The sequence below is a fragment of the Bison bison genome, unplaced genomic scaffold, assembly GCF_000754665.1.
Source record: "Bison bison bison isolate TAMUID 2011002044 unplaced genomic scaffold, Bison_UMD1.0 scf7180017864235, whole genome shotgun sequence".
Classification (NCBI taxonomy): Eukaryota; Metazoa; Chordata; class Mammalia; order Artiodactyla; family Bovidae; genus Bison; species Bison bison.
Window position 1 is genome coordinate 7,115,518 of NW_011494807.1, and position 27,076 is coordinate 7,142,593.

General features: G+C 41.9%; 1 protein-coding gene across 1 annotated transcript in view; it reads right to left on the minus strand.

The window, feature by feature from the left end:
* The window catches only part of MARCH3 (membrane-associated ring finger (C3HC4) 3, E3 ubiquitin protein ligase), a 157,085-nt gene extending 130,807 nt beyond the window's left edge, over positions 1–26,278 (minus strand). The window contains exon 1 of the mRNA XM_010846319.1: positions 26,035–26,278. The gene's annotated coding sequence lies outside the window, so the exon portion shown is untranslated. The remainder of the gene's footprint in view (positions 1–26,034) is intronic.
* Positions 26,279–27,076: the final 798 nt, after the last annotated feature.

Consider the following 27,076-nt stretch of genomic DNA (forward strand, 5'->3'; position numbering starts at 1 on the left):
CAGAAATAGATGTTTTTCTGGAACTCTCTTGCTTTTTCCATGATCCAGCAGATGTTGGTAATTTGATCTCTGGTTCCTCTGCCTTTTCTAAAACCAGCTTGAACATATGGAAGTTCATGGTTCACGTACTGCTGAAGCCTGGCTTGGAGAATTTTGAGCATTACTTTACTAGCGTGTGAGATGAGTGCAATTGTGTGGTAGTTTGAGCATTCTTTGGCATTGCCTTTCTTTAGGATTGGGATGAAAACCGACCTTTTCCAATCCTGTGGCCACTGCTGAGTTTTCCAAATTAGCTGGCATATTGAGTGCAGCACTTTCACAGCATCATCTTTCAGGATTTGAAATAGCTCCACTGGAATTCCATCACTTCCACTAGCTTTGTTCGTAGTGATGCTTCCTTCCTAAGGCCCACTTGACTTCACATTCCAGGATGTCTGGCTCTAGGTGAGTGATCACACCATCGTGATTATCTGGGTCGTGAAGATCCCTTTTGTACAGTTCTTCTGTGTATTCTTGCCACCTCTTCTTAATATCTTCTGCTTCTGTTAGGTCCATACCATTTCTGTCCTTTATTGAGACCATCTTTGCATGAAATGTTCCCTTGGTATCTCCAAATTTCTTGAAGAGATCTCTATTCTTTCCCATTCTATTGTTTTCCTCTATTTCTTTGCACTGATCACTGAGGAAGGCTTTCTTATCTCTCCTTGCTATTCTTTGGAACTCTTCATTCAAATGGGTATGCCTTTCCTTTTCTCCTTTGCCTTTCGCATGTCTTCTTTTCACAGCTATTTGTAAGGCCTCCTCAGACGGCTGTTTTGCTTTTTTGCATTTCTTTTTCTTGGGGATGGCCTTGATCCCTGTCTCCTGTACAGTGTCACGAATCTCCTTCCATAGTTCATCAGGCACTCTGTCTATCAGATCTAGTCAAAGAACTTACCCATCACTAATGCCCCACACCGCATAGAAATCAGCCCACTCCATGGTACCCATATTATGAAACCAAAGCAAAATAATAACAATGCCTTAGAGTCATTCTCAATTTTATAGATTTCAAAAGACTAATACATATATTTCAATATTAATGATCTTAAGTCAAATTCTCACTAGTGAATTGAAAGAGATCCTTAACATCATTTAACCAACTTTATTTGTGCTATCTCTATTCCCCTCCCCTTCAGCACACCTCCCTTATTAACCTCCTTCTCCCCAGAACTTAGGAGGCGTCATGCTTCCTCATTCCATTCCTCATGCCACATTTTCAGTTCACTTTCAAATCCCGTTTGTTCTGCCGCCTTGAAATTCCACACTTCTCTCCAGCCTGACTGCCGCCGCTGCTGCTGCTGCTGCTGCTACTGAGTCACTTCAGTCGTGCCTGACTCTGTGCGACCCCATAGATGGCAGCCCACTAGGCTCCTCTGTCTCTGGGATTCTCCAGGCAAGAACTCTGGCGTGGGTTGCCATTTCCTTCTCCAATTCCAGCCTCAGTACTGTTACCTAATTCAAGCCATTGATAGATCTCCCTGAATTACTGCAGAAACCTCCTAATTGGTTGCCTTGCTTCCATTTTCGCCCATGTACGGTCCATTTGCTATGCAACAACCAGTGATCAGGGTGCTTATAACATGCAAGGAAATCATGGTAAATTTGATCCCAGCAACTTTTATTAGTCTGGAATGCTGGGCAGTGATATAACATGAAGGAAAATGAGGAATAATTTGGAGTTGGCAATGCCAGTGGCTTCAAAGCATCACTGCTCTTTGAAAGAGGCGAGAATGAATTACTCTATATACGGTTCTAGGAAGACAGCTGTAATCATCTGGAGGCATGCCACTCAGAGCCATGACAGAATGGACACCACGCATAGTGACATATTCCAGAGGGTATGGCATGAGAAACAGAGAAAGACAAAGGATGAATTGAGTAGACTTACTGAGGAGTGACATGGTGCAAAAGGATTTCAAGAATGAATCTGGGAAACCAACAATACCCAGCCACAAGAAAGATATTAACCCTGTCATGAGTGATGAAACCAGTTAAGAATTCCATCCACACAGCAAGGCCCTGAAGGGTAAAGAGCTCACATTATCTCAGCCCTGATAACCGTTTGTCTGGTGATTATCAGAAAGACTGAGGAATAGAGATGAGGGTTATATTTAAGATGTTTGTTAGTTTTCAAGTTCTGTCCCTATTGCTTGTTTGAAGTCTGGCCTACATACAACTGGCATAGTTTTGTGACTCTGGAAGATGAATTGCCTGTCCCTATTCTTGGTGCCCTTTTCATTGAAAATAAACTGATGTTGTATTTGGATGAACAGAGGAATTTAGAAAAGATCTAAAGGGAAGAGATGGACACAGAGATGATGGAAAGCAATTTTACCAGCCCCAAACTGAAGTGAACTGTTACCATGCATAGTCAGAGTTGGTCTTTCACTCAGTCATGTCTGACTCTTTGCCACCCCATGGACTTCAGCACACCAGGCTTCCCTGTTCTTCACAATCTCCCAGAGTTTGCTCAAACTCATGTCCATTGAGTCAATGATGCCGTCCAACCATCTCATTCTTTGTCGTCCCCTTCTCCTCCTGTCTTCAATCTTTCCCAGCATCAGAGTTGGTTTGCTTGTCTGTTTTTGGTACCATTTTAAAAATGGTTAGTTATTTTAGCATTCCAGTGCTGTGCTAGCACCAAAACCACTACAGCAGAGTGAAAACAGTCAACAGGCCATTTCCCAGAGCCTGGACAGCCATGCCCTCAAGTGAAATAACATCACTGCAGAGGGGTAGAAGGTGGTCAGGCTCATTAGCATCCCTTTGGCATTTTTAACACACAGAATTCAAGCCCTTCTTAAATGACATTTCAAAGTGGGTGAGCCTGCTACAAGCAGTTCTTTTCACAAATCAGATGTCACTGGGGGTTTAAGATAGAATTCATTTCTACTGAACCAACGCTTAGCTATTACTACAGTAGAGTACGCTGGCAAGAAACTCTGCCTAGAGGGAGCGATCAATAACTAGAGTAGAGAGAAGAAGGCAGAGCACAGACCACAAGTCCCCCGGACTGAGCAGCTTGAGGACAAAGATTCTACCTTGTCTCTTTAGCCTCAAATCTTGAAGCTGTGACCAGCACTCGCTTAACGCTTATTGAATTGAACTGACACTTGTAAAAGAAAAAAAGAAGAAGCCCAAGGGTGGAAGCCTGGTGAGTAGCTGCTGCTAAGTTGCTTCAGTTGTGTCCGACTCTGTGCAACCCCATAGATGGCAGCCCACCAGGCTCCCCCGTCCCTGGGATTCTCCAGGCAAGAACATTGGAGTAGGTTGCCATTTCCTTCTCCAATGCATGAAAGTGAAGAGTGAAAGTGGAGTCGCTCAGTCGTGTCAGACTCCTAGCGACCCCATGGACTGCAGCCCACCAGGCTCCTCCGTCCATGGGATTCGCCAGGCAAGAGTACTGGAGTGGGGTGCCATTACCTTCTTCACTGGTGAGTAGGGTGGGAAGGAAATTAGAAAAATAAGGGTTTCAGGAGTATTTGAGTACTAAATGACTCTGGTAAGAAATGAGTGGAAAGAAAAAAATTACAAAAATTCCCCAAAAAATGAATGGAGAACCAAATGTCAAAAGAAGATCCCACAAAACATTCCATTCATACACAGGTATGCACACACGCATGTACATACACATGTGCACACAAGCACATACACCAATGGGGAATAGGGCTTGCTAGAAGGACTGAAGGGCAGGAGGGGTCTGGGAGGCACCCTCTTTGTTTTTAGCCCCTGCTCCCAGGATTGGAGGTGGCAGGCTGCAGCTGAGAGAGGCTGGGTGCAGCCAATGGAGCAAAGTCCAACCAGAGGTAGCACTCAGGTTGGGAGCCCCAGATGCCAGACTCCACAGGTCTTTCCTTTGTTCTACAGGAACACAGGGGAGGAGCCCTCTTCACTAATTCTGAAGGAGATCCCTTCTAGTTCTATTTCCTAATATAAACCAAAATTTACCTGACAGTTCACCTTGTTTTTATCACCCATATAGACCAATGAACGAACTGCTCCCTATAAATAGGTTTGCAACACCAGGTTGTGCCTTTTGCAAACATTAAAGTGGAAATGGCTCTGACAGCGATCAATAATGCTTGCCGATTTCCCTGCGCTGCTCTGTTTATTTTTAGTCCCTACACAGAGCACATTTGTAGGAAAAAACTCTATATCACCTTCAAGAATATACTAACTAATGACCTAGGCAGAAAAAAAAATTTACACTTACTTTATTCCTATCATTCCTTTTTTATAGGAATAAATTCAGACTCGGCAGGAATTTGTTCTACTACCTTATTACATAGATTCTGGCCTTTGGGGAAGGAGATCATGAAGCTTATAAAATTCCATACCTCATTTATTACTCCCTGTTTTCTTCCATTTTCCAATTTATTTAAGAGTTCATTTCTCTATTGCACAAAGGCATGCATTTTAGTGCACATAAGCTCGAAAAGAGAGCTTTTGGTTGCTTGGAAATAGGAAGGAACATGACCCCGCTGCCTCACCTCTCTACTTGTACATCGTCATTTAGTGCACGAAGCTGCAAAACCCCAATGAGTAGCATCACTGGGTTGAGCAATATAAAAGGTGCATTAGAAAAAGCCCTGTAACTGAGCAAGTAATTGGGACCTGATTTTCTACAAGGGTTGTCTTGCCCATCTCTGCATTTCCTATGGAGTGTAACACAACGCCCTCAGTTAGTGTTATTTAAGGCCAAATAAACAAGTTTCTCGGAGAAGGCAATGGTACCCCACTCCAGTACTCTAGCCTGGAAAATCCCACGGATGGAGGAGCCTGGTGGGCCACAGTCCATGGGGTCGCTAAGACTCGGACACAACTGAGCGACTTCACTTTCACTCTTCACTTTCATGCATTGGAGAAGGAAATGGCAACCCACTCCAGTGTTCTTGCCTGGAGAATCCCAGGGACGGGGGAGCCTGGTGGGCTGCCATCTATGGGGTCGCACAGAGTCGGACACGACTGAAGTGACTTAGCAGCAAACAAGTTTCTCCTAGACATCAATTGTATCATGATTATTTGTTGCACGTTGGATTTGCCAGGGAGCTTGTGAATTTCTTGGGAGCCCAACTAGAGTTCCATCCCCATGTCTGCATCCTCAGCAGACCAAAACCTACAATGACATATGCTCAGGAAGTCTTGGTTGAAAGACCAGATCATGTCCCTGGATGACTGTGGGTAAGCTGCATAACTCCATAGGTCATTCATGTCCTCATCCTGGGGATCGAATGGAGTCCATGACAATAACCATCAGTAGGCATGTGACTGCCCTAAGATTCTGGGCAAAATTTTATTTGGCAGAATATGTGTATAATATTTCTGAGAAGAGGGTGCATATCTTTTATTGTTTCAAAGATTGTGACTGTTATTGCCCCCAAAAGTTTTACAAATCTTTAGCCTAGCAATAGTTTCCAAAATTACTGAATCCTGAATTCCAACACTAAAAAGCCTTTGAACATGCACACCATGCTCATGTATTAGGTATGCACACATGTATTGTATTAGGTACATTATAAAACAAACATCAAAATGACAAATGTACAAGGTAAATATGAAATAAAGAATATTTTCTTTATATCTAAGAGTAAAAACTTTTTTCATCTTACTAAACAATCATCATTTTGTCAAGGGCAGTATGACTGAATATACTTTCTGTTTAAAAATCTAGATTTTATTATCTGTGATACTTTGAAGGTCTAGTTTTAACTTCAATTTATTTTACAAAGATGGGTTTTAATGGCTGTCATAATTTTAAGCAATAAAATCACATAACAACATAAACACTTCCAAACACTGTTTTCACAATGTTCTCTCTAAAAGAGTTTCTTTCAAATTCAGCTATTTTTCTTACTTAGTCTTAAAATGACACCTTTATTTTGAAAGGACAAATTAACTGTTTTTTCATGACTGTAGGTAGCATACTGTCCAAGTTGCCTATTATCACAGAAGTGGTTACAAAATACAAAGCCATTTCCTTTTTATAAAAGAAAAATGAATATAACTTATCTGTAAGTTTGACAACAACACAAGATAACCGGCAAACCTCTGTGAGGTACAGAACTTTCATGGCCGCTTCTTAACCTTGTACAAAATATTGTACAGCTTCCGCTATCTGTATATTAAGGCAAAGTAGCATCCTGCAGCATTCTGTGTTCCTCTGGCTTCAACAACTTGGCTGCTTACTTATGAATGATGCAGTGAATGAATTTATCTCTTGTAACCTTACCCTGCCATCCTTCTCTAAGCAACAGCTGCTGCTTAAGAGGATATGCTACTCAGTTTTTTCCATAAAACATTTTCATTAAGATTATGAATAAAGCTCATATAGTGGTGGCAATGGAGAAGGCGATGGCACCCCACTCCAGTTCTCTTGCCTGGAAAATCCCATGGACAGAGGAGCCTGGTGGGCTGCAGTCCATGGGGTCGCTAAGAGTCGGACACGACTGAGCGACTTCACTTTCACTTTTCACTTTCATGTATTGGAGAAGGAAATGGCAACCCACTCCAGTGTTCTTGCCTGGAGAATCCCAGGGATGGGGGAGCCTGGTGGGCTGCCATCTATGGGGTCGCACGGAGTCGGACACGACTGAAGCGACTTAGCAGTGGTGGCTCACCAAATAGAGGCACTTAGTATATATATGTCATCAGTTAAAGAGAAATGAACAAATACAACAGGTTAGATCTAACATCTTACCAATGTAGAACAAGTCTTTTGCTACCCGTAACGTGTTCTAATACAGTATTTGCTTCTTCAGCAATATCTTCACTAATACTTTCAGCAGTATTTTCTGAAAAGGAAATTCATCTGATTGTTTTCAACATATCTTATCTGGTCTTGTATTAAGAGGAAGAACCAGTGTTTCCTAAAGATATGTTGCTTTTCTACCTTTGGGTACAAGTAAAAGACTTGTCGAGAGAAGTTCAAACCACCATTTAGTTTTATGAAATTTCATAAAGATTAGTAGGTGAATTTAAACATTGGTTTAAAAAAGTTGCAAAGGTGATCCTCCATGTTTTTCTAATCATGGTACCTTCATTTCTCATCAGGAAAGTGTTCATTCTTAATGATAGTAGTTATAAGTCTGTATTTCAGTTATTTGTTTTGAAATCTGAGGGCTGGTTTCTGATCAGAATGGATCATACCATTACTGTTTTTAACTTACAATGCAGCTATCAAAGAGCGTGTCCAGGAATGAAGTGTCAGCTCCTCCATCTTCATATTGTTCCCCTGTGTTTGCTTTCACAATTAGTGATATCTTTAATTCACACTTTGTCAGAATCTTTTTAAGCTATCTGCCTTTTTTTTGGCGATGGTGGGGGGTGGGTTGTTATTGTTGAAAGGTAGTTTAATTGAAACTAAGAATATTCTGCAAATTAACTGGACACATACCAATACAATGCAACATACTATAGACAAGTGAGGGGCCAGACAACACTTATATGTTGAGGGAAACTTACTCCTCCCTCAGAATATAGGGTCTCCTGATTTGAACAACAGGGGAGGGTGAAAATATAAATTTATATATAGTAGTAAAACTTAATTTTACTTATTTTTGGGATATAAAAAGGTGAATAGGAGTTCTAGTATTTTCTTTCCCATGCTCCATTGGTTTATCATGGAAATTTCACTTTCTAAACCCTGATCTAGACAATCTCCAGTGCCACTCCCAACTTAAAAATTAAAAATTAATGGATGTTCTGCTAGAAAGGTATTCTCATTGTTTGACTGCTCAAACAACTCCTAGATAACCCCCAAACTTATGTTTCTTGGTAGCTCTGGAAAAACCCACCATGTACAAGTCTACTGAGTGAGGAATGAAGATGGGTTACCTGGCTGAGTCACCTTCTGTCACCTGGAAGAGAGCCTTCTCGAATTCATCCAGAAGAACCAGGTAAGGTTGGCCAGTCTCTGTCTCCCGATTAGACTACACTCACATACCCCTCAAATGAACTGGCAGTTTTCAGCCTCCACAAACATTAAAACAGGTGATTGTGATGCGTCTCCAAGCAAAATAATTCAGCACACACAAATTTCACTTGCAAGCCTGGACAGCTGCAAGTGGGAGGGATGGGATGTGGGGGTCATATGTTTTCATGGTTGTTCTGGACAGCTCCAGGCTGTGTGGGAAGAAGAAACACATTGTACTCTATTATGTGGAAGGGAAAAGTCTTCTAAATTTAGAATCTTTTAGCACCTGGATTATTTTTGTTTTCTACATTTGCCCCGCTGAGGGGTAGGAGTTCCGGAACTCCAGTGTGTTCTTTGCAGCCAGCAGTAAGAGTCATCCACTGGGCAGGGTGCCAGACAACTCAGTTCAGAGACCAGAGCCTGTTTCAAGAGTCTGGAAGGACAGACATAAACATCCAGAAGAAATTATTTGTATGGTGCCAAGATCTGGTTACCCTTAAGTAAAATCTCTTAAGGCACTAACTTACAAGAACATAGGTAGGTTTTAAAATAAAGACAGGACCAAAAGATGATCTTTGGAACTTTGGAACTTTGTCTAGTCAACTTTCCTTTTAGCTTCTCTTGTGTTGTTTGAGAACTCCCAAGAAGGAGATTCCAAAGCCTCTAATTCCTTTCAGACGTTAGCCACTCTCACAACAAGAAAGTTCTTCAGAAAAACTAAGGATAAGTCACACTTATGAAGGTAACCTTGATTGGCTATGTCTGTATTTGAGGACAGGATGGTGTAGAGACTACAGGTGATGTTCACTCTTTCTTTCTTTGCAAAGAAAGTTTTGTTGACAAAAAGACAAGAAGAAAAATAATCCAATCTAGGCTGTTTTCTGTGTTTTAGAGATTCCACCAACATTATCTATTATCAGAAAGCCTAAGATAATATAAAGGGTTATTTGTATCTCAGTTAAAATTATATAAACTCTTTTCAGTAGGCCTTTTATAAAGTGACAAGATGGCTCTTATAAATGAAGATTTTATTTGTGCTACTTCCTTCACACAGGTTTATAAGCATTGGTATTGTATTTCCTATATGCAGGGACAGAGGTTATTAAATGTGTAAATTGTAACTGGGTTCCTGTTACATGTTTGCATAAGGGATTCTGTATTTTCCCATGGAACTAGGCCCTCCACACCCCACCAGTATCAACCACCCAACCTTTCCCCCCCATTTATGACCTTCTTGCATTAAAATGCAAAACCTACTGATAACCTTGCTTGAAATTTGTGATCAGACAGATTGTATTTGAGCTCTTGCATATAACACTGGTAAAGGGACTTCTCTGGTGGTCCAGTGGCTAAGACTCTGTGCTCCCAACGTCAGGGGCCCAGGTCTGATTCCCTGCTTGGAGATCTAGATCCCACATGTGACAATTAAGAGTTCCCAATGCGCAACTAAGACCCAGCACAGTCAAATAAATAAATAAACATTAAAACAAAACAAAATAAAATACACGTCAAAGAAACAGCTACAGAAAGCACTCAAAAAGACAACCAGTAGCCTGATGAGTATTACCATTACAATTAAAAGTTGCCAACAAGAAAATTTTACGTATTTCTCACTACAGAAAGGAAAAACAAGCAAACGGCCTTGAAAGATGAATAATATCATAAATTATTTAGATTGGAACGAGTCCATAGCAATGATCCATTTTTCTGTTCCTTTCCTAGAAGAAGGCTACAAGGTTTACTAAGGATTCTGGGAACTTACTCTTTATTGACCTCTTGTCACAGGCAGGCTTGGGGTTCTGACTGAGGTCAAAGTAGAATGGTATACCTGACCCTCTGGTCATTTACACTGATATCAAAGAGGAATTCTTTCTCTAAAATTAGCAGTGTCTAAAATTAGATAACCAATTTCATAAGGTGTTAAGGAGTTCTACAAGGCACATAAGGATTTAAATATTTATTAGTTATTCATACATTTTTGAAACTAGAAAAGAGATTTTTCAAAGCAAAAATCTATTTCAGGCACGCCTAAATATTTTCTAGGATGTTCCCACCAACCTCTGTCAACAGAGGCCTAGAAGATGAGCTAACTTTACTGCTCACAATCAGCTTACGTCATTTTGGGCAAGAACCCGGCACACAGAGTGATGCAACCAGACCCCATGGCCACATCACTTGTGTTTGCTTCAATCAGAAGCCAACAGACCTCTGCCTGCCAAATGAAAACCACTCCCAGAATTTTCATTCCAGAGGGGAATCTGTGAGACTGTGCTTCCAACCCCTTTCCAACATACTTCCCCTGGATCAGGAATAAAAATATAGACTCTGTGCTTAAGCCGAGAAGGAATAAAGACTAAAAACACCGTTAAGATACTTTTTTTCATTCAGCCTCCACACCACTCAGCTCACCTCTTGAAAGATACAACCTACCTGAAATAATCCTAGTTCAGAGCGTATTAATCTGCATTAATGACCTTTGAAAAGGTGAGTCTAGGAAGACCTTGAGATTCAAGCAGTGAAATGATCTACACAGAATATATGGAACCCATGAGGCAAGGTACTTCTGTGAAGGACTCTGTGCTGGAAGTAAATGAATCCTCAGTGCTCTAAAGACAGATTCAAATTCAGTCATCTCGGCATGCCTCCATCTATTCATCCAAATAAGTGCCGGCACTCTGGGCTTGCATTCAGTTGCTCAGTCTAGCATGAGGGGATGGCTTCTCTCATAATCCAAGGCTCCATCTTGGTCTGGCCCCTCCCAACAAGGTGTGGGGCAGATGCCACAGAGCACTGCTCTTTTTCCCTAATCTTTTGTTAAAATTAGAATATGCAAATATATGCAAAGTTAGGTACTTTCTGTGGTGAAAATTCTTGCATATAAATGTTAAACCTTCCTCATACAAATGTTAGTCACTCAATAGTGTCTGACTCTTTAGGACCCTATGGATTGTAGCCCGCCAGGCTCCTCTATCCATGGAATTCTCCAGGCAAGAATACTGGAGTGAGTTGCCATTCCCTTTTCCAGGGGATCTTCCCAACCCAGGGATCAAACCCAGGTCTCTTGCACTGCAGGCAGATTCTTTACCATCTGAGCCACCAGGGAAGCCCAGGTCTTCCTTATATTACCCCAAAAATAAAAGTAAAAAGCAACTGGATTCCCTAAGAGTGTACTTTTCTCCCGTATCCATATACTACTTTACATTAAAAAATGAAGATAAATGAGAGTTTAAGAGAATTCTTTTTTTTTTTTTTTGAGAATTCATTTTTAACTGCTTACTCCTTATTAGGAATTTCAAACACCAGGCATATCTTTTACTATAACTGTACATAGCTGATTACTGCTTCCCATTTATACTTCTAAAATGTGAAGGCTACCATTTTAATTGGTATTCAGAGGTCTGCTCATGTGCAAACCCAAGCAGTTCAATTAGTTTGCCCAACTGGGAAAGTGAGTTATATAGAAACAAATGGGAATGACAGATTAAAAGGCTATCCTTGTTAATACTTTTAAATTGGGCTAAAGTTAGTTATACCCTGTTGAGTTCTTCCACTTCTTAGGATGAACAATGCGGCGAGCATGGCGAGACATACTGCTTGGCCTCTAATCTTAGCTGTGACATTTCCTGTCTCATGTTCTACCATCAATAGTGACCTACTTGCTATACTATGTGACTTTCCAACTGGGTCTTTTAATGCTCACACATGGGAAACACAATTATTTTTATATTTAGCACAAAGTGTAGCTGTGAAACATTTCAAATGATTTCTAGTTCAAGATATCCACACTAATCTTATTTAGTGGTAATCTTTTTTTTTTTGCTTTGTCATTTAGGGAAATAACAATAGTTATAACACATTAAAAATAAAGTTTTTGCCTTATTCTTAAATAATGCCACATTATGTCAGTATATAATAAATTGAAAACTAATGAGCAGAAAGTAAAAGAATCGTATGTCCTAGTTACTTGTTTGAAGAACAGGCCACAAATGGCTCTTGTTGGAAGTGACAAGAAACAACACTGCTGGTATTATTTAGGTTTGAAATTCTTAGAAAAGTGGAAATAACTTAATAATGATGATGAAACACTAGAAATGCAACAGAAGTGTACAAAAAGAGCCATAGAATTTGTTAGGTAAAACTAAAAGTCACACAAAAAAATGCAAATTAAGATTACAAATACTGAGCAAGAAAGCCTTACAATACAACAGAAAATGTCTGAAAGTAACTCAGGAAAGTTGATTTGCTAGGCAAAGTAAAACTGCCATGCATAGTTTTATAAATTAAGAAACAAGCCATCATTGCAAATTTATGTAAGTGTGTATATAACATAGCAAATGACTGTTCAAAATTTTAAGTCTTGTCTTGTCAGCTTTGATCCACAAACCCTAAAGAAATGAACAAAGGATCCAACACTTCATTAGGAATACGTGTGCCATGCCACTTGTGAATAAGCAAGTTCCCAACACTCAACCAAATCTCCAAAACAGATGTCAGGAGTCTGCAGCACACCTTTTTAAAGTGAATTTCGCAAACTCTGTGGCTATATCAACTCAAAAGCAGCTGCTTTTGTGAATCATAAAGGACCTTTCAAAGCACAGTGTTCACACATGGAAAAGCACACGTTCTACTTTGCCTCTGCCAAAGAAACCTCACTGCCTGCCCTCCCCTTGCCCCCCACCACATATCCTTGGGAAATATTCCAGCAATGTGTGTGTACCCATTATGGATTCTTTCTCATTGCTACTGCTTTTGCTATACATTTTCTATAACCACATGCTGTTTCCCACCCACACAGCTTAGAAAGAAAGAAAGAAGCCTTTGTTGAGCCATGAAAGGGCCAATCTACTGTATATGAAAACTGCCCCATCAGAGGCAGGCTCTCAAGAGCGTATATAGACCATGCACCTGTCTAACTTTAGTAATGATGATACTCTGATCCAGCCCCTTAATTACTGATCTCACTGTCACCTGAATCCTGATGGTTTCTTACCCAATCACACACCCAAATCTACGCAGGTTACAAAGTGAGGAAGAAAGGGGTCCCTGCCAGGATACACACCAAGGAAGAAGTACAATGTGAACAGCATCAAAACATTTTTCTCCTCGCCCCACCTGCCTTTTGACTTGTCTCTGGTACAGAACAAAACAAACTGAAAGAACTGGATTAAAAGGTATGCTCAAATGTAGATGCTGGAAAACCAAAGAAAAGGGAATTCGGAGGAAGGCACTCTGTTTCATTTCTGTCAATCCCATCCAAGTTAATATGTGAGGCAAAGCTGTTTTTCAATTTGCACCTTCATAATTACCTCGGAATAATTAATAACACAGTTCTAAGAATAAATCATTTTAGTAGTTACATGAGTTCAAATGAAAAATTATGTGTAAGCAGAGAAAACAATTTTAAGTGAATTTGCCACTCCAAATTATCATGCAATTATTATTCTCCCTATTTACAACTTAGCCTTATATGTATACCTTCATTTTTAAGGGTTTATGCCCTAGAGCTTCCCTGGTGGCTCAGATGGTAAAGAGTTCGCCTGCAATGCAGGAGACCAGGGTTTGATCCCTGGATCAGGAAGATCCCTTGGAGAAGGAAATAGCCATTTCCTTCCAGTACTTCCTTCCTTCCATTTCCTTCCATACTCATTCCAGTATTCTTGCCTGGGAAATCCCATGTACAGAGGAGCCTGGTGGGCCCCAGTCCATGGGGTCACAAAGAATCAGACATGACCAAGAGGCTAACACTTTTCGTTTTCATGCCCTAAAATGAAAGGAGTTAGAGTCTATAAAACTAAAATCAATATAAAAACTAGAGTTACGAGTATTACTAAGATTTCTTTCTTAGATTAAGCTTTTGAACTTTTATGTAATACTATTGTAATAGTAAATCTATCTTTTCTCCAAAAAACTATGATATCTATATTTTGTTTTCCCTCAGAGAAGGAATGAAAAGTAGACTTTTTTAGTTCTCAAATTTTACAGGAAAAAAAACTAAGGTGCACGTACCTAGCTCACTGATGGTTAATATCCTACCTTATTCTTAGTGTAGGAGATAAAAGACTGACCATGGATTCTTAGAGGTTAAGACTTCTAAACATTAATTCCTTCATTAACTTACTCCCCTGATCATTCTTTTTACATATACCACCTCTGCCGTCATGGAACTTAATTAATGGGGGAAACAGACAAACACAAGTAGACAAGTTGGTTAATTACCTAAGGTTGTTTAAGAACCATACTGGAAACAAAAATGGGACAGAAACAAGGAATTGAGTGGGTGCCCTAAGCAGATGAGATGGAAGAGCCCTGGGAGGTGCCTGTGATGAGAAGCCCTGAATGGAAAAGAGGTAGCTGTGTGAAGGGACATGTGACCCAAGCAGAGGGAACAGCAGATCCAAAGGGTCAGAGGTGGGAGTGAGACTGGTTTATTAGACAGCAAGGAAGCTGCTGTGGTTGGATAACTGAATGAGGCCAAGAGGGTAAGTGGTGACACCATAGAGAAGGGCGGGACCCTGCAGGCTACAAGAGTCTTGAGACTGTCCTCCAAGGCAAAGGAAAGCCACAGAGCTGAAGGAACATGAGCAGATGAACCTGAGTCTCGAACCAAGCCTGCCCACTATGTGGCATAAGCAAATTGCTGGCGTGTCTTAGATGTTATTAATAAATTCCTAATTTGTAAAAGACACTCAATAAATAATGACCAGTTATAATCATCAGTAATTATCATTATTGTTAATGTTCTGACATGTAAATAAAGTAAATAAATTTTTTTCCATTCAAATAGGGCTATAGTGTAAAATGATATATCAGAAATACCGAATTATTGAGAAATAAGCAAAATAAATCTTTTTTATTCTGTAAAGATCATATTCTTATCGGGGAAAAATAGACATGAATTAGTACATTCAAATTCATTAGGGCTTATTGTGGTTCTAATCAGAATAATTATTGATCTTGGCTCAGTTCTGTCCTTAATTAGTCTGCATTGTGGCTTTTCTCTCCTTGTCAACCTATAGCCTTGTCATTTTGTATCCAGAACTGTGTAGCAGTTCAGTGGTATCTATCAACTACACAGCAGTCATAAGGGCGAATTTCACAGCTATTTTTCAAGTCACTGAGTGCAGTGAAAGTGAAACTGAAGTCGCTCCGTCGTCTCCGACTCTTTGCGACCCCATGGACTGTAGCCTACCAGGCTCCTCCATCCATGGGATTTTCCAGGCAAGAGTACTGGAGTGGGTGATAATGGCCTGATAGCATCTACTGCCCGCCTCATTTCCACACACACAACTTCTTTCTTACTAACAGAATCCTGATACTGTCCTCTTGCAAGTGACTGATGTAGAGATGGGGCATATAATGCTATTGTAATCCATGAGAAGACAAGACAGGTCTTCTTGGATTCTTCTGGGTAAGGTTTCCATACTCTCCAAAAGAAGAACCTGGAAGGGGGGATCAGTTTTCTGTGCCGTAGATATTGTCCTGCCTGCAACGACACGTCAGTACCACTGTCACCATCCTGCAAAAGAAAAGGACTAGTCTTAGGTGAAACGGTCCCTGAGGCCATCAGTGGCAGAAAGATGAAAGAGACGAATCAAACCTGTATCACTGTCTTTGTGTCATTGAGTCAACCAATCCTGCCGCCTGACCTGCTTCTTTCATGAGATAATACACTTCCTTACCACGTAGGTCAGTTTGCATTAGGGAATTCCATTTTGTGCAGAAGGTGTCCAAGCATGTTACCTCCACATGGACATTTCCATTTGGAAACATCACTCCTTCCTTTGGCTCTGGGAAGGTCTGCAAATGGAACTAGGACTTCTGACTCCAGCCCAGAGAACTCCAGCCGTCCTGGATATGAGCTGATACAGCATTTTAATTTTGATGCAACACTGGGATAGTCACCCAAAAAAGCCCAAGGGGAAAACACCCTAGAAATCACCACAGGAAGACAGTACTTTGGCATGTGTAGCTGATACCAAATGGCCTGTCTCTGGCTTTCCCGATCTTTCAAAAACTTTGACTTTCATCTCCCACTTGCTTAGGACAACTGTTTTTTCCCCAAGACCCAAATAAAGCACAGCTCTCATTGGCTTTTTTTCCCCCCATAAGGCTGCCGATTGTGAACCCTTATCTAATTACAAGAATATGAGCAGAGAACATGCAGGACGAACACAGATCCCAATTCAAATTGTGGTGCTGGAGAGGACTCTTGAGTGTCCCTCAGACTGCAAGGAGATCAAACTAGTCAATCCTTAAGGAAATCAACCCTGAATATTCACTGGAAGGACTGATGCTGAAGGTGAAGCTCCAATACTTTGGCCACCTGATACAGAGAGTCGACTCACTGGAAAAGACCCTGATGCTGGGAAAGATTGAAGGCCAAAGGAGAAGCGGGTGGCAGAGGATGAGGTGGTTTGGAATAGCATCACCAACTCAATGGACATGAATCTGAGCAAACTCCAGGAGATGGTGGAGGACAGGGAAGTCTGGTGTGCCACAGTTCATGGGGTCACAAAGAGCTGGACGTGACTTAGTCACTGAACAGCAACAAAGCACAGATCCCAGGCACAGGCAGAAACACCCCAGAGAGGAGGTGCAGTATGGCCATTTGTAGGCAGGGGGGGTTTCCTCCCTCCTGAAGAGGAAGGAGGAAATGCTATGGTCATGATAGGATCCTGCCTGTTTTTGTTTTAGCTGTGCAAGATTATTTTAAAATTGAAAATATTAAAGACCCATAAAATAAAATATTCATCTTGGAAAAATGGCACAGATGATAACTGACTATGTAGGGAAGGGATACAGTGGGATTAGGGCTTAATGGAGGTACTGGTGGGGGTTGGGAATGAAGTGAAACAAAGATTACATAAATGTCTACAATGATTCACAATAAGCAAAAAAGCAGTATGGCTTGAAACCAAAGTAACCATTCCAGTCTAATAAGCATTTTTCCTATGAGAAAATTATAGAATTATAAATTTAGCTCATAATGGAGAACAGAAAGCATAATGCACACAGATTTCATAATGTTGCATAGTATTTGAGAAGCATTACTTAGAAAATGGGGTGAACATTATAACTGGTGAAAATTTGCTGAAAGATTGTAATTAAAACAGAATAGTAAATGGTGCCTTAGCTCTCGAAAGGGTCACTATCAGAATCCCACTTAATGTCTTCGTGACTAATCTGCAGCGAAAATGGGAATTCATTCAACGTAAGGACTAGGTTTAGCTGTGAGACATTGTCAGGGGCAGGAAAGTGGGGGAAAGATATCTTGAAGAGTTAGAAACAACGCATGTTAAGTAGGTCATGATAAACAACCCGAAACACCAAAAATAAAAATTAAATAAATGAAGGCGACAAAACTGAAACTTGCAGGCAACAATCTTGAAGGGAAAGAAAAAAGTGACAGCTATTGACATTAGCTATAAGGCAATTACCCATCTCAAAAAAGAAACAGGCCAGGGTTTGTCACAACAACAAATTAAGGACTTAATAAAAGATGCATCAGTTCACATAGCCTTGCTTTTAAAGAAATCAGGGTGACCCTACCCCTCTTTTCCCTATTCTGAGTATGTCAGGTTTGGCTTTTGTGGCAAGCTTCATCTCTTTGGTTGTAATGAATATGTCTAGTGTTAATAGAGATGTGTGATCTTGTTTCTTAATGATAGAAAAAGTGAGCAGGAGGTGGTAAGAATGATTAGGCAGGTGAGGGAGGGTGTCACTGGCAAGCATGGGTTAAGCTGGTGAAAAGTGAGGTTTTGTGAGGCTAATTACTTTTGCACTGCGGAAGGTTATAATATCCCAGGGAGGAGGAGCTGCGCTATTGTGATCTTTTTCTTAGCACCAGAAACACACACACACACCAGAATGCTCTAGGAAATTCCTTTGAAAATGGTCAAAAATGCAGTTACTCCTGCAGGGAAAAGATGAATAGTAACACTGATTAAAAGAACTTTCATAACGTAGAGTTCTTACCTGAACAGAAGGGAAAGAGAATATTAAAGAAAGAAAAACATTATTGCAGGGTGGGGCTACAGGAGAGAAAGTTGAAATTAGGAAAACTTAGAAGGTTAAGGATAAAAACTTGCGGAGTGTGAGAGCCTCTGTTGGGTAACACACTCACAAAGTGTAAGAGGAAGAGGATTGGCTCTTAGGGATGCTCAGAAGCAGACTTGAGAAAATGCCAAAGCCCTGACAACAGGGAGAACCTCCACTGACTGTGCCCTGTGTGTTGCACTCAGGTTTGCCTCAACCCCCACCCCTCCACCCAAGCCTTCCTCAAATCCTCCCAAACCCCAGCTTCCAGGGGAAAGCAGAAGCCCCAGGGTATGTAGGGACGGGTGCTCCTGACACAAGAACCAAAAGAAACCAGTGGTTGAGTCCATGACCTAATCTAGGGTGGCTCATCTTCTCTGTTGCCTTAAACATTGAAATAACTTTTAGATGTAATCACTCAATCTTCTAGTGATATTTTCTTGGCAGATATGAGAAGAAAGCACCTATATTAAGAGAGGCTTAAGCTCCCAGATGAGATGGAAAATAGGGGTCCTTGATCTCTTGCAGTCATTTAAAGCCCGTTAAGATCTAACATAAAAGGGTTATCCTAATGGCCCTGACCTCAGGGAGTTATGCTTAACTTAGCTGATCCATAAACTGCCTGGACCCATAGTATGTACACCACCTCAGTAACCCAGCTCTGAGGTGAGAGCTGGTATTTATCTAAGCCCTCAGACTGGGTCATAAACCTGACTATGTAAGGACAATGCTTCCTGAACAAAGGGTGATTTATCAATGAAAAATATTATGCAAGTTAATCTCGGAAATAAAAATCTGCTGGAATTAAAAAAAAAACAAACTTAAATGCTAAGCTCCCCCATTATGCTGGGCTTAGGATACTAGCAGCCTCTAGGCACAGCACCATCTAGCTCCTACAAGGCCCCTAAACCTCCTATGGCCAAACCTAGGTAGTCACCTGCATTGGATGGCAAAAGAGGCCAAGCCACCTGAGACTTCAAACGATCAAGCTTGAAGCTGTCCCAAGTCTCAAAGTGGGACCCATGAGTCAGCTGCTTTGTCAAGATATGCCAACGGGTATGGGAACATCAAAGGAACCAGGGGAGATGGCCTGGTTGGGGCAGTGGGGAGTTGGAGACATTCTTAAAGACACAACAGGGAGATGGTAAGAGAAGGCGACAAGGCAGGGATGGAGCAGAGAGACCCTGAGGGTGCAATGGGCAGGCATGGATGACAGTTTTATGAATTTCTAAGACTGGGCTACAGCAGAAAGTTTGGGACTATGATTCAGTTATTACTGTCATGCAGACTTTGGGTAAATATCCTATGCATGTCCTTTTAAGGCCTTGCAGTGCTCATCTATAATTCTTTATAGTCTCTAGTGCACCTAGCAACTAGTTCTTGTACACCATCTCTTGAGAAGCTAGAAGATGTCAGGTGTGGTCCTTGCCCTTAAGAGGCTCACAGTCTGGAGGGAGGGATTACAGCAGGCAAGGACTCTGCTGGTTGTATACAACCAGGCCAAAGAGGAACACAGAAAAGGTTCCCAAAGGTGCTTATACTTGAACTGCATTTTGAGTTGGCTAAGCTGAGAAAAGGTGCTACCTGTGATAGACATTCAGTTACTACTTGCCAATTCGTTTCTGTTCATTTGGTTTGTGAGGACTGCCTGGAAGATTGTTCAAGGACTAGGAGATAGTTCTTATCACCATTGTTTTTATTATTGTCGATCAAAAAGATAAACCTATCCAGGTTAGTGTCTATGGGTATAATCTGAAAATTATTATACCTTATCTTTGGCTGAGGTGAGGGGTGCACTTGTAATTTTTCTAATTACAAGACGTCTTCTCATTATACTTATTTCATAGCAAAAAGTTTTAAAAGCTTTTGAAAAGATCACATTTTGTTCACTTGAAATATGTGTGTATATTTTAGCATAAAATATACTTGGCATCTGCTAACATAATTGTATGGCTACGCCTTGCAAAAACTTGATTTCTTTTTAATCAAATTTTTAGAATCATACTGGGTTGCTTGCCAGTGCTGCAATAGTGAGCAATAAATACATCATTAGATCAATGGTGGTTGGATGATAGATTACTCAAAAAATAGTTCCAGCCAAGAAGAACAAGCCCAGAAGTCTCATTGTGCAAAGATTAATAAAATACTGTTTAAAACATAGATCCTGAGTTAATATAGCAGGGAAGAAAACACTGTAAAATAAAACAGAACAGCCTTGGGTTTATAATGTAGGGATACTGATCATGGATTTTCCAAAGTATTCTAGAACACCACACTATCATAAATGCCTCTGATTAGACTCAGAGATGAGAAGGAAAACATTATAAAAAAGAAAGGAAACTAACCATGGGAAGGCTTGCTGCTACAATAAATTATTTAAAGCAAGCAGGGCTAGTGGGTTGTGAAGACAATACAAAACAGAATCAATGCCCCCAAGAAACCCCAAACCATCAGCACCTCTATAAATTTCTTACCACCCTTTCTGGCATTTTACTGGAGGTATTTCTTTCCCACCCCTCTTTCCATCCCATCCCAACTATGACCCTTCACTTTTTTGCCAATTCTTTTCTCAGGGCTTAACTTTTGTTTTTCTTCTCTAACCCAGGATATTGTATTCAGTTGTATTTCTCAGCGTGTATCACAAGAGTATACGCAAGGACACAGATGAGTGAATCTGTCACTTTATTCATCTGGATCTTAAATTTCCCATGGAAACTATATGCTGGGAATATTTAATAAGATACTCGTAATAACATGACTTTCATATTATCCTTCTTAGTTTTTCTTTTTTCTTAATATTGTTATAGTTAATCCACAAAGTTAAAGCTAGAGTAGAACTTCCATAGTTCAATGACCATTCTATTATTAGAAGATATTACTGAATCCAAAAACCAAAGCGAAGGTAGGAACTTAAGGGGGCATTATGGAGGAGAAAAAGTCAAAATGGCAAAGGTTTAAGTATTAGGAGATGTTAAAAAGGCAGATTGATTTGAAAAGTAAATTTTTTATATATAGATTTCACCATGGGAATAAGGATATGGAGAGAAAAGTCAAAAACTTGAATTTGTCAAATTTTTTTTGCCAAAAAATTTTTGCCAAAAGTGTGTCATGGGCCCCCCCCCCCCCAAAAAAAAAAAAAAAATTGTGAGAATTGTTGCTTAGAACCTTGCCATGACCTATGGCCAGTTTCAAGAAAAGTAGCAGTCTACTGCAGTTTCTTTAACTAGGCATAAATCAGTACCATTGTAGAATCAGGGGCTGTGATTATACCTTAGACTTTGGACATTTTCTAGGTCCATCCAATCACACAGAAGCTGGGCAAATTCTTTTTGCCAGCTTAACATTATTAGCCATACAACATGACTCAATAGGCAACATACTGTTCTAAATAGTACAGTTCTAGAATATTAAGTCTCCCAAATTCTACATATAGGCTTTCTGCATTTGGATTCTGTGACCTTTGGCAAATTATTTGCCATTCTGGGTCAAACCTAGATGGTTAAGGTCAGGATCATTGAATTATTATCATATTAATGTATGGTGGGTGGCTGGTTAGCTTTAGAAAGAAAATTGTTCCAAGGTCACACGCAATATAAAAAATTTGAAAAGGTGGAAAAAAAAAAAACTTAGATGATATGAATGACTAAGCATGACTCTATCATCTCATCACAAAGTTACATAAAAACAATTCCAATACAAGATCAACTTCTCAGTTATTGGTGTCATCTTTGGATGTGAAAGAAAAAAATATAAATAAGGTTGGCTCTTAGTATCTGGGGATGAGGAACCTGTGGATAAGGAATGCCGACTGAACTATGCCACTTTATATAAGGGGCTTGAGCATCCTCAGATTTTGGTATCTGCAGGGGTGGGAGTCCTGGAACCAATCTCATGAGGATACTGATGGATGACTGTATTATTATTCTTTTGTGGCTGCTGTTTGCTCATCTGTAACAAAGTGAGAAAAAATCTTCGCATGCAAAGGATTGTTAAGATAAGCAACCTATAAACATGCCTGCCAAGTGTTCCTCAGAACATAAATTGCTCCATAAAAGTACCGGTAACGACCCGGTGGCCTGGAAGAATCCAAGTTCAGTGTTCTAGCCCATACAGGTCCTTTTGTTAGCAGTGAAGTAAATATTCTGGGCACATCTGACCTCAGAGAAGTCACCTGGTTATTAGGTACTTGGAAGGTAGGAAGAGGGAAGGGCAGCAACTTCCGACAGATCCTTTCTCTTTTAAACTTTACCTAGGAGTGTTAAACACTGAGAACTATGCCAGTCTGAAAGGGAAGAACAGAATCTGAATGTATCAAACTACATATAAAAAAGCTAATTGATATGATTAATATATCAAAATCACACTGATTTTTTTTAACAGCTGCTTTTTTAAAAGTTAACTGATTTATTTATTTATATGGCTCTGTCGGGTCTTAGTTGCAACATGCAGGATCTTTGTTGAATCATGTGGTGTCTTTCACTGCAGTGTACAGAGTGCACGGGCTTCAGCAGTTGTGGCCCACAGGCTTCATGCTCCATGGCATTTGGAATCTTAGTTCCCCAACCAGGACTGAACTTGCATCCCTTGCCTGCAGGCTTCCAGGGTTGTGCTAGTGGTAAAGAACCCCCCTGTCCATGCAGAATACTTAAGAGACGTAGGTTCGATCCCTGGGTTGGGAAGATCCCCCGGAGAAGGAAATGGCAACCCAATCCAGTATTCTTGCCTGGAGAATTCCATGGACAGAGGAGCATGGCAGGCTACAGTCCATAGGGTCACAAAGAGTCGGACTCAGCATGCACACACCCTTGCATTGCAGGACATATTCTTTACCACTGGGCCACCAGGGAGGTCCGCACACTGATTTGAAAGGAGAGGTGGCAATCAGTTCTCAACCCTTCTCCCTGTGATCTAAGAAAACCTGTGTACCTGATTAATTGGATACCTCAAAATACTTAAGATGATTTTCTGAAACTGAGACTCCCTGAGCCTCTGGGTTGTGGCCTGGGACACTCTCCTGATCAACAGGCAGACCAACTACAGCTTCCTAAGGAGATCCCTGACCTCAGACAAGTCTGCTCTAGCCCCACTGAGGTTCTAGCTCCCAAGCTTGGAGTGAGTTAAAGGTGGCTCTCAAGAACTGAAAGTCTTGTACCCTCCAGGGAGAAAAGCCCAACAATGTGAGTTCGGACTTGCAAGGTTACCCCAGAGCACCCCAGGAACCCACTGGACCTGGAGGAGGGAAGGGATCCAGCTGGGGTGAGGTCTCAAACTACCTTGCTTCCCAAGACAGACTTCCTTAGAATTGGGGCTAACCTGGAGCAGGGATTCCTAAGGAGTCCCCAGACACTTCTGAACAGAGGACAAAGGGTACCATTGTTTAGGACACAAGAGTTTACCTATAAATTTACCTATAAATTTCACAAGGCTAATAAATGCCACCTGGAAATTCTGGAACAATCATTTATTGAATCAACTCACAGAGTGTAATTGTTCTTTTATATTATAAATGCCCTTGCAGTGTTTCTCAAAATATTGTGAGAGGATCCCTGACATCAGAGTAACTTGTGGGTGCTTGTTAAAGATATAGATTCCTAAGCCCCGCCCCAGATTCCTGAATCTAACCCTGGAGACTGAAGTACAGCCCATCAACTGAATTTTTAAGGAGAAGCCCAGTTGACTCAGGTGACACATATCAAGACAGGAGAATTATTATATCTACACAGTCCATCAGAAATATATGGATTAGGGGTTAGGATATTTTCCCCCTAATGTTTAAGTACCATAAAAATGAAAACAATGTTTGTGATAAGTTCTTAAGAACCATGCCAGTATTTTCTATCCACGTATAATAAGCACCATTATTAAAATGTGATTACGAGCAAAAAATTATTAGGTAAAATATCAACCCTGCTTCTCAAAAACACTGCCTTTACTTTGTCACCAAAAGTAATTATGCTATTAAAGGAATTTATAGTTTTTTTAAGTATCAGTCACTTGGCTGCAGGAACTTAATAAGCTGTTCCACTCCTCCTATAGCCATTTAGTCATCAAAAGTTTAGTGATAAGCCTTTTTAAAATTATTATTATTTTAAAGTATAAATTGTGAACCATTGCACCTAGTGATTAGGCTGAATATGAATTTATATTCGAGTGATAAATTCTTAAAAATATGTTTCATTAGAATTACTAAGGCAGTCAGAGCTAGTAGATTAAATAGCCTCTGTAGTAACATTCTGTTTACTTCTATTAAGATTTTTTTTGGGGGGGTGCAAAACAATTCCGTTTTAATTCATTCTCTCAGAAGCAAAAGGAAACAGTTTCTGATATACATGCTACTGCAAAGCAGTAAACCAGTGTTGCATGGTTATCCATGGTTATGTGACAAGCTCTACATTTCTTTTCTACAGGGATTTTTTTTTTTCCTCCTTATATACTCCCCCTTTCCAAACCATGCCTATAATTATTTCACAAAATACAGTTTGCCATTTCTGAAGAATCAAGCACTCCTTCTCTCCCTTACCAAAAATCACATGTTCAGGCTGAACTGTGAATGAAAATGGACCTGAGAGGAGGCTTTGTCTGTAGCATGTTGTTTCTACTAAGGGTTGCCCCCTACCCATGTTCCACCCTAGAGCTCCCAGTGAAGTATACATACTATGTTTTAACAGATGGGCTGGCTGGCGGCTGCTGGGCTATAAAACAGGAACTGGGAATCTGCTTGGAGTGGTATTGAATTGAATGCTCATAAAGTTCATGGACATACACTGACCCAGACAGACTAGGCAGATCCAGACATGCTTACACACACTCATCATACACCCCACAGATCAGATGACGTTCAAGGCAGTTTCCCCCTCCATATCTCTTTCATTTGCTTATCAGTTATATACACACACATATAAATACACACATATATAAGCACATCTACATATGCATGGATAGCTATACATCTCAATGTTTTTATACATTCTCAAGGATCAAAATATCCTCCAATTCTGTCCCTAAGTCTTTACCTAGTACTCTCAGTAAGCTCTCTCTCATTCATGTTAAATAAGAATTACAAGAAGACAATTCTATTTAGTCCACACATAATATAAATTACATGTATGTAACCACCCTCGAAAACAAAACAAAAACAGCTGCTTTTACCCCTTATCAACCAGAGGGGGGAAAAAAATCTTTCCCAGTCTGAGTCACAAACATGAAGTGTCAGGTTTAACCTTGAATCCTCTGTTGTCAGTTCCTGTCACAACTTCATCACTTAAACATACAGGAGCTCAAACAAACACCAACCGACCAGCCTGGTGGTCGTTTTCACAGTCTTTTGGATTCCCCGAGGCCTCCCAGCATTGGGACGGACAGCAGCTACCCTCTGCCCTAACGAAGTCCTTCGGGCACACTTTGCATAAGGATACAGAGGTCCGAGCACCTCACGAGGGATGTGGATTCAAGTGCTAATGGGAAGTAATTACTTTACAAAGTTTTATATCTAAGCTATCAATTCCCTTTAATAACTGCAAAGCACCAAAGCCGCTGCTACAGAACCTGACTGGTACTAAAGTTCTCTGACCCCTAAAGACCCACCCGAGCCGGATGATCACTGGCATCAGGCACAGGGCTACCTCTTCCCGCCGACTCCGGCACGTGTTAATTTTTCAGGAACCCATCTTCAAGCTTCTAGGAACTACTGTTCGCACGCCACTGGACACGAAGACAGCCCCTAGCGCGCGTGTCACCGCTGTAGAGGGCCAGGGGACGCGTCCTCGGACCCCATCTAATGATGGCAATTACAACACACCAAGTTTTCGCCAACGCAGAGCCGTGTCCTGGGCCGATTTGGGAAGCTTTGAAACAAGAAGTTCGGGAGTGGGGGGTGCTGGCAAGGAGCGAATACCGCCAAGCCCTGACCTCCCAACAAGCCGATACGCTCGCACGGACAGATCGACGCGCGCCAGGACGCGTCCAGTACCCCACCCCCCACCCCCGCGCCCCCCAGTCGCCGAAAGACGCAAGGGGAGCCACTCTCCTTGCGAGCGGCCACTCACCCTCGTAGCCGAGTCCTGATCGCAAACCGACGCCCCTGCTGCGAGTCCTGAATCCCAAGTTGCCCCGAACCGGCGACAGCCCTGGCCGACCGGGGCACATTAGCTCCGGAAGGCACCTCGGAGGGAGCACGACAAGCCCGATGGTAGCCCCGGCTCAGCAGCTGCCCGGAGCGCGCCGACAATTCACGGACCTGCTCTGAGAATGAGGCGGACAGCCGCGTAGAGGCAACCCGGATCCGGAGGTAGGCGGGGCCAGGAGGCGGGCGGGGAGGAGTCAGCCCGGGGCCAGCCCCGCAGGGCGGGGCGCCCTTCCAACCGTGACTGGTGGTGCCTGCAGCCAATCGCAACTGCGTCAGGGCCCGGGGCGGCAGAGGGCGTTGCTGAGCGTCTGGCTCCGCCCCGCCGCCGCCGTCCAATCGCCCGCAGCTGAGGGCTGGCTGGGCTACGCGCCCGCGGCGGGGAAATTGGCAAAGGTGTGGAGCCGACACTGCGGGCTGGCGCTTTGGGGGCGGCCGCGGCTGGACCCCGACGCCTCGGAAGGGAAGTGGTGGCCCCGGAGGGCCCTTGTGGGCCTGGGGCCGCCTGGAAACACCTTGAATCGGCGCGCTGTGGAGTCGGAAGCCCGAGCGCCCCGCGGGCCGAGACTGGATGGACACCGTCCACCCCTGGCGCCCGCAGGAGGTGCGGAACTTGGCGTTCCCAAAGGGGGTCAGCAGGAGGAAACTGAGGCCCAAAGATGATGAAGCCCGGGCTGGATCACGGAGACACCGGTGGACATCCGGGATGAGAACTGCGAGCTCCGGGTTTTCTGAAAAGGTTCTGACTAAGGTCTGATGTTATCTCCGAAATAAATCTCCAACTCCGCCAACAGTTCACGACACCGTCCCTCCTCACCCCGACCCTCCACACTACCGGCAGCAGGGACTTTACAGGTGCCTAGGCTCCCTTCCCGAGGCTCCCTGGCACCTGCACAGGGCCCCGGGGCGAAAGGAAGGCTTGGGGCGCTCGATAGTGGGGCTGTCTGGCGGGATGACCTCCGCAG